The following is a 7977-nucleotide window of genomic DNA, read 5'->3' as shown; positions in this document are numbered from 1 at the left end:
CAGAAAGCCCACAAGAAATGGAAGATGAGAGGGATCAGCAAGGAAAGCTACTTCTTGGAGGTCAGAAATTGGAGGGGGAAAATGAGAACAGCCAAAAGCCAAGCAGTGTTGGACCTTGCAAAGGGAATGAAAACCAATAGTAAAAGTTTTTTTCTCATGTATATGGCTACAGAACCAAGGAAAAAAGAAGTGGGACTGCTAAACATTGAGGAGGGGGTGGAGATTAAAGATAATCTAGGTATGGCCCAGCACCTAAACAAATACTTTGCTTCAGTTTTTAATAAGGCTAATGAAGATCTTAGGGGTAGTGGCAGGGTGGCTAATGGGAACAAGGATATGGAGGTAGAAATTACCACACTGGAGGTGGAAGTCAAACTCAAACATCTTAATAGGACTAAATCGGGGCCCCAGATAATCTCCAGCCAAGACTATTAAAGGAACTGGCACATGAAATTGCAAGACCAATAGCAAGGATTTTTAATGAATCTGTAAACTTGTGGGTCATACCCTCTGACTTTCTATTTTTAAGAAATGGGGGGAAGTGATGCAGCAATCTACAGGCCTGTTAGTTTGAGCTTGATTGCATGCAAGGTCTTGCAACAAATTTTGAAAGAGAAAGTAGTTAAGGACATAGAAGTTAACGGTAATAGGGATACAACATGGTTTTACAAAAGGTAGATCATACCAGACCAACCTGATCTTCTTTGAGAAGATAACTGATCTTTTAGACAACGGAAATGCAGTAAATCTAATCTATCTGGATTTCTGTAAAACATTTGATACAGTTCCACATGGGAAATTATTAGTTAAATTGAAGAAGATAGGATTGAGATGAGAACTGAAAGGTGGATAAGGAACTGTTTAAAGGGGAGACAACGATGGGTCTTACTGAAAGGTGAATGACAAGCTATAGGGTGGTTACTAGTGGAGTTCCTCAGGGATCAATCTTGGGACCAATCTTATTTAACATTTTTATTACTGACCTTAGCACAAAAAGTGGGAGCATGCTAATAAAATTTGCGGATGACACAAAGTTGGGAGGTATTGTCAATATGGAGGAGGACCGGAATATCATACAGGAAGATCTGGACAACCTTGTAAACTGGAATAATAGAAATGGGATGAAATTTAACAGTGAAAAGTCATGCATTTAGGAACTAACAACAAGAATGTTTACTATAAAGATGGGGATATATCAGTTGGAAGTGACAGAGGAGGAGAAAGACATGGGTGTATTGGTTGATCATAGGATGACTATGAGCCACCAATGTAATAAGGCTGTGAAAAAGAATAATCCAATCTTAGGATGCATCAGATGAGGTATTTCCAGGAGAGAGAGGGAAGTGTTAATACTATTACACAAGGCACTGATAAGACCTCATCTGGAATACTGTATGCAATTCTGGTCTCCCATGTTCAACAAAGACTAATTTAAACTGGAACAGGTGCAGAGAAGAGCTACTAAGATTATCTGAGGAATGGAAACCCAATCTTATGAGAAGAGACTCAAAGAGCTTGGCTTGTTTAGCCTAACCAAAAGAAGGCTGAGGGGAGATATGATTGCTCTCTGTAAATACATCAGAGGAATAAGTACCAAAGAGGGAGAGGAGTTTAAGTTAAGTGCCAATGTTGACACAAGAACAAATGGATATAAATTGGCAAGCAACAAGTTTAGGCTTGAAATTAGGCAAAGGTTTCTAATGATCAGAGGAGTGAAGTTCTGAAACAGCCTTCAAAGGGGAATAGTGGTGGCAAAAAACCTAACTGGCTTCAAGACTGAGCTTGATAAATTCATGAGAGAATGGTATGATGAGATTGCCTACAATTGCATGTAGCCAATCTTTGATTGCTAGAAGCAAATATCTCCAGTGCCTAGTGAAGAGACACTAGATGGGGAGGGCTCTCAGTTACTATAGAAAATTCTTTCAGAGGTTTCTGGCTGGTGGGTCTTGCCCACATGCTCAGGGTCTAACTCACTGCCATATTTGAGGTCGAGAAGGATTTTCCCTGGGGTCAAACTGGCAGAGACCCTAGGGGGTTTTCGCCTTCCTCTGCAGCATCGGGCATGAGTCAATTGCAGGTTTAAACTAGTGTAAATCGTGAATTCTCTGTAACTTGAAGTCTTTAAACATGATTTGAGAACTTCAGTAACTCCACCAGAGGTAAGGGGTCTATTACAGGAGTGGATGGGTGAAATTCTGTGGACTGCAATGTGCAGGAGGTCAGACTAGATGATGATGATGATCCCTTCTGACTTTTAAAGTCTACGAGTCATGATAGTGTCATATAAACAAGTCTCAGGATGCAGTAATGGTGTTTTACATACACCTCAGACCAGCTCTCAGGGAGTTTTAACTAGGGCATGGGATAATTTCTAGGGTTTTGATGAGGCCAATAGGGGTTGCTATGCAAGCACATAGGGAGGCTTACCTTGCTGGGAACTTGGCGCATCCAAAAGCTTAGAAGTTAAAGTGACCTAATCTGCAGATTGTGTTAACACATTAATTATAGAGAAGCCTCAAGAAGGAAAACTCAGTCTATATGGATCTAAAATCAAGCAATAAGACAGCTATATTACTGTGACATAGCCAGGACACAATGAAGACTAATAGGTAGTTACATCACCCCTGCCCTCTAACCTGGGGTGCCCTTTACTCTGCTTTGCTGCTGTAGCCTCTAGTCTGGAGGATTGCTTACAGACAGCCTCCAGCATGCAAGTCACTCCCACCTATGTCTGTGCACGCTGCAGCCAGCCAGCCGTACCTTGGCTCCTACCAGACTTGGTTATACTGCAGGGTAACCACATCATACCCACAGACTTAGATTTTCCCCCAGGAAATGTATGTCCTGTACTGCCCAGCCCTCTCCTGGACAATACAAATTCATATAAAGTCCATATTTCTTTAACAGAAATAATATGCACACTTTGTTACCTCAAATGGAGTATCCCAGACACTTCAATTTAAACACACTGGATTAGATAAAACAGTAGAACACGTGGACTAACTACAAAGAGGGATTTTAAGTGATTATAGTAAAAGCTTTTTTTAGCTGGCATGCTGGGGGGTGCTGGTAAGTGAAAAAGTCCGGTTAACTAAAAGGGAGGGAGTTTGGATGTGGGAGAGGGTGCGGAGCTGGGGGCTGGGGCGCAGGAGAGGGTGCAGAGCATGGGCTTTGGGAGTTTGGTTGCAGGAGGGGGCTCAGAGCATGGGAGGGGGGTCGGGGTGCTGGATCCGGGCAGTGCTCACCTTGGGCAACTCACTGGAAGAGGTGACCTGTCCCTGCTGGTCCTAGGCGGAGGCATGGTTAGGTGGCTCTGCATGCTGTCCCCACCCTGAGCACTGACTCCTCAGCTACCATTGGCCAGGAACCATGGCCAGTGGGAGCTGCTGGGGTGGCACCTGTGGGCGGAGGCAGAGCACAGAGCTGCCTAGCCACACCTTCACCTAGGAGCCGCAGGGACAGGTCGCCTCTTCCATGGAGCTGCCCAAGGTGAGTGCCGCCCGGATCCAGCACCCCAAAACTGCTCCCACACCCAAACCCCCTGCCCCAGGCCCCCTCCCGCACCCAAACTCCCTCCCAGAGCCCACACCCTGTGCCCCAACCCCACACCTCCTCCCGCACTCCAAACCCCTCGTGTCCATTCCTCTGCCTATGAGCAGCAGGGACATGTTGCCACTTCCAGGGAGCCACGCGGAGCCAGGGAGGGAGCCTGCCGGCCTCGCACCAACCAGACTTTCTATTAGATTAGAAATGCCGGTTTACAGAGCTTTCCAGTTGGTACAGCACTGGATAACACAGCTTTTACTGTACAGGTAATGAGGAATAAAAGTCAGAAATGGTTACAAGAAAAATAAATATAAAATGCAACTAATGCCTAACTTAAACTATGTTAGATTCAAAGCAAAGTTTCTCTCAGCATATGCTCTCAACTTCTTAGGCCTGGATCCCTTCTTCTGTTTAATGGCTGCTTCCTTTGTCTCTTCTCATGCAGTGAATCAATGGTGAGAGACAGGGAGGAGGAGGGGTGCCTTGGGGTGTGTGCCCCTTCTTTTTATAGTCCTGTGCCCCCTTTGAGAAGCATTTCCAGCTAGGAAGGGAATTCCATGCTGTTTCTTTGCTAAGATGTAGATTGTTTTTCCCCTGCTCCTTTTCCTGCCAAAGAATGATCCAGCAGTCTTGTTTACACCTGGCTGAGGCATCAGCTTGCCCTTTGTCTGCAAGGAACTTGTTTGGCCACTCACTCCCCAGACTTCACTTGAAAACATGCTTTTAGTCATGATCTCAGCTTATGTTTGTTTAACTTCACATATGTTCTTTTTGTCATGATATTATTGATCAGCAAACGATGAGTTTTTAAATGCTATCTCACAAGGTGTACTTTACAATACAACAGGATGTAGAGTGAGGACACAGTACATTCGGTCACAATTACCCTGTGCCAATCCTTGGAGACCGTACATTCAGGCAGGGCTCGAAGGTGTACCCATGCTCACTGTATCAGAATCCTACAAGTTAGGGCAAGTGGTTCCCACCCAGGGGTACGTGAACTCCTGGGGGTACGCAGAGGTCTTCCAGGGGGTGCATCGACTCATCTAGATATTTGCCTAGTTTTACAACTGGCTACCTAAAAAAGCACAAGCAAAGTCAGTACAAACTAAAATTTCAGAGATAATGACTTGCTTATACTGCTCTGTATACTCGACTCTCAAATGTAAGTACAATATTTATATTCCAATTGATTTATTTTATAATTCTCTGGTAAAAATGAGGAAGTAAGCAATTTTTCGGTAATAGTGTGCTGTGACACTTTTGTATTTTTATGTCTGATTCTGTAAGCAAGTAGTTTTTAAGTGAGGTGAAACTTGGGGTACACAAGACAAATCAGACTTCTGGAAGGGGTACAGTAGTCTGGGAAGGTTGAGAAACTCTGTGTTAGGGCAAGATTTTGGGCAGCTGAACTCTCTGAAGAGTCATAATCAATTTAAAATTTTCAGCAGCACTTTTGGCAAATAAAGAGGGACAGGTCCTAGCTGGTGTAAATTGGCATAGGTCCACAGAAGTCAACAGTCAATACACCAGCTGAAGATCTGGCCAAGCCTATTTTGCCTACCATTGGGTTCCTCTCAGCACACGACTAGGCTGATGAGATATGAAAGAGTTAATGGAGTTAGAGCGGTCCTTTATGACATCCTACTAGAGGTCGCATGACAAAGGAACACAACAACTCACCTCAGAAAACTAGGACTTGCAATTCCACAAAGAGCTTTCAACAGTTTTGATTGTCTAGTCCAGGGGTCTCAAACACGCAGCCCGGACTTATTTGCTGCGGCCTGCCAAGCTCCCCGAGTTATTTCCTGCGGCCGCCAAGCTCCCCTTTCCCATCGCCGCCCCTCCCCCCCAGCGCACCACGTCCCCATTCCTCTGCCTACCTCCAAGTGCTTCCCACCACCAAACAGCTGTTTGGCGGTGCTTAGCATTTTCCAGGTGGGAGCGGGGAGCCACGCGCTCAGGGGAGGAGGCAGAGAAGAGGCAGGCCAGGGACAGGGATTTGGGGAAGGGGTTGGAATGGGGCAGGGAAGGGGCAGAGTTGGGTGGAGACTTTGGGGAATGGGTGGGAAGAGGCGGGGCATGGGCGGGGCCTCATGGAAGGGGTGGAGTGGGGATGGGGCTGGGAGCAGCGTGGGGGGGGAGTGTCAGTGATGCAGCCCTCGGGCCAATGTACTATTCCTCATGCAGCCCTCGTGGTCATTTGAGTTTGAGATCCCTGGTCTACTCTGACCTCCTGCACAACGCAGGCCACAGAATCTCACCCACCCACTCCTTTAATAAACCTCTAACCTATGTCTGAGCTACTGAAGTCCTCAAATCGTGGTTTAAAGACTTCAAGGTGCAGAGAATCCTCCAGCAAGTGCCCCGTGCCCCATACTGCAGAGGAAGGCGAAAAGCCCCCAGGGCCTCTGCCAATCTGCCCTGGATGAAAATTCCTTCCCGACCCCAAATATGCGATCGGCTAAACCCTGAGCATGTGGGCAAGACTCACCAGCCAGACACCCAGGAAAGAATTCTCTGTAGTAACTCAGATCCCACCCCATCTAACAAACATCCCATCACAGGGCATTGGGCAAATTTACCACTAATAGTCAAAGACCAATTAATTGCCAAAAATTAGGCTATCCCATCATACCATCCCTTCCATAAACTTATCAAGTTTAGTCTTGAAGCCAGATATGTCTTTTGCCCCCACTGTTCCCATGTATATGGCTTGTGTCTGGCTGCAGTGTTACAGCTGACCCACTTGAAGCAGTCCTGAAGAACTGCTCACACTACAGAGGTCAATGAAACAACACCAGTTTATACCTGCTGAGAATCTGGCATATAATATCCCCATTGATATTATACCAGAAGAGATGTAGCAGGTACTGATAACACTGATGAAGAAATGGACACACATTGCACGCCAGTATCTTCCAGCAAGCAATCACAAAACAACAGAAACTGAGACAACCAAAAAGGATGAACTAAAGAAAGTCTTACATGAGTAACAGTGCATGGAGGTTTCAGAGTAGCAGCCGTGTTAGTCTGTATTTGCAAAAAGAAAAGACAATTTGTTAGTCTCTAAGGTGCCACAAGTACTTCTTTTCTTAGTGCATGGAGGGTCAGACATTAGAAAGACATGTCATTGCAGGACATTGGAATCATACTAACCAACTCTCGCTCTTGGGAATAGTTATTTCCCAAGAAGACAGACATGCTATGGTGCCAGAAATGTATAAACACACCATGTTATCCACAAAGCAATATTCCTGCTAAGAAAACACCCCAAAGGAGCTGCTAGACGAAGCTAAAGCTGTTGGCAAACCCCTCTATTTCATTTGGAGTACTGGAACATATTTGCTATTATGCAATTTACTCTCCACAATGGACGGGGAGAGATAGAAAGTGGAGAAGAAACTTTAAATTTTCAGTGTAATTCATCTTGTATGTGTTGTAATCTGGAAGGCACTCAGATACCACAGTATTAGATGCGGGATAAGAGACTAGAAAAGAATCTCATCAGAGACTAGGCAGGTTGAGCCTACAGATGGGTTAAGGAGGAGGTTGAAGACAGATGGAAGAATGTGGCAACTAGGAAAAATAAATATGAAAAAGCAGAAAGGAAATACCTTAATGCTAGAACAAACTATTGCAGGGAATACACGGCTATGTAATTGCTGATCCGCTGGACCTGTTCCCGTGACTATCCAAAGGAGAGAACGACAGTTTAATGTCTGCATCTTAACAATGGAAGAGGGATTGTCACATCTTTAAGATATATGCCTGTCAAACGTCTGGTCCAATAATTTGCTCCCTGCTGTGTTTGACTGAATTCTGGTTATTGTTACTCGTTAAACATACCTCAAACCAGAAAACCAGCAGCCATGCGGTTACAGGGCTACCCTGAGCCTAACTAGAGAGCTGTGGTTCTGCAAACTTTTTAGTACGAGCCCAAGGACTCTCAAGGGTCTCTTGCCTTACTCAGGGAAAGGATGGTAAGAGTGGCTGCTTGGAAAGGTAGGCAGTGCCACACCTATGTGTCATAGGGCTGGCATGATCCTCAAGGCTTGTCTACACTTGAAACGTTCCAGTGGCACAGCCGTAGCGCTTCAGTGTAGACACTACCTACACCGACGGGAGGGGTTCCCCTGTCAACATAGGTAATCCACCTCCCCGAGAGACCTCGCATTGTTTACACCAGGGGTTAGATTGGCTGAACTACATCACTCACTGCAGTATGGATTTTGCACACTCCTGAGTGATGTAGCTGAGCCAACCTAACTTTTAGGGTAGACCAGGCCTCAGACTGGAGAGTTATTCTGTTTAATTTATTCTACTTTCTTGTAACAAACACAATGCCTTGAGAAGATGACTGCAGACCGAACAAGGTTTATTTTTCCTTGCTAGTTCACTCCTCTAGCTTCTAAAGTTTTGTATAGA

The sequence above is a fragment of the Dermochelys coriacea genome, chromosome 3 (genome assembly GCF_009764565.3).
Source record: "Dermochelys coriacea isolate rDerCor1 chromosome 3, rDerCor1.pri.v4, whole genome shotgun sequence".
Lineage (NCBI taxonomy): Eukaryota > Metazoa > Chordata > Testudines > Dermochelyidae > Dermochelys > Dermochelys coriacea.
The sequence above is the reverse complement of the archived record's forward strand: the minus strand, read 5'-3'. Positions refer to the sequence as shown.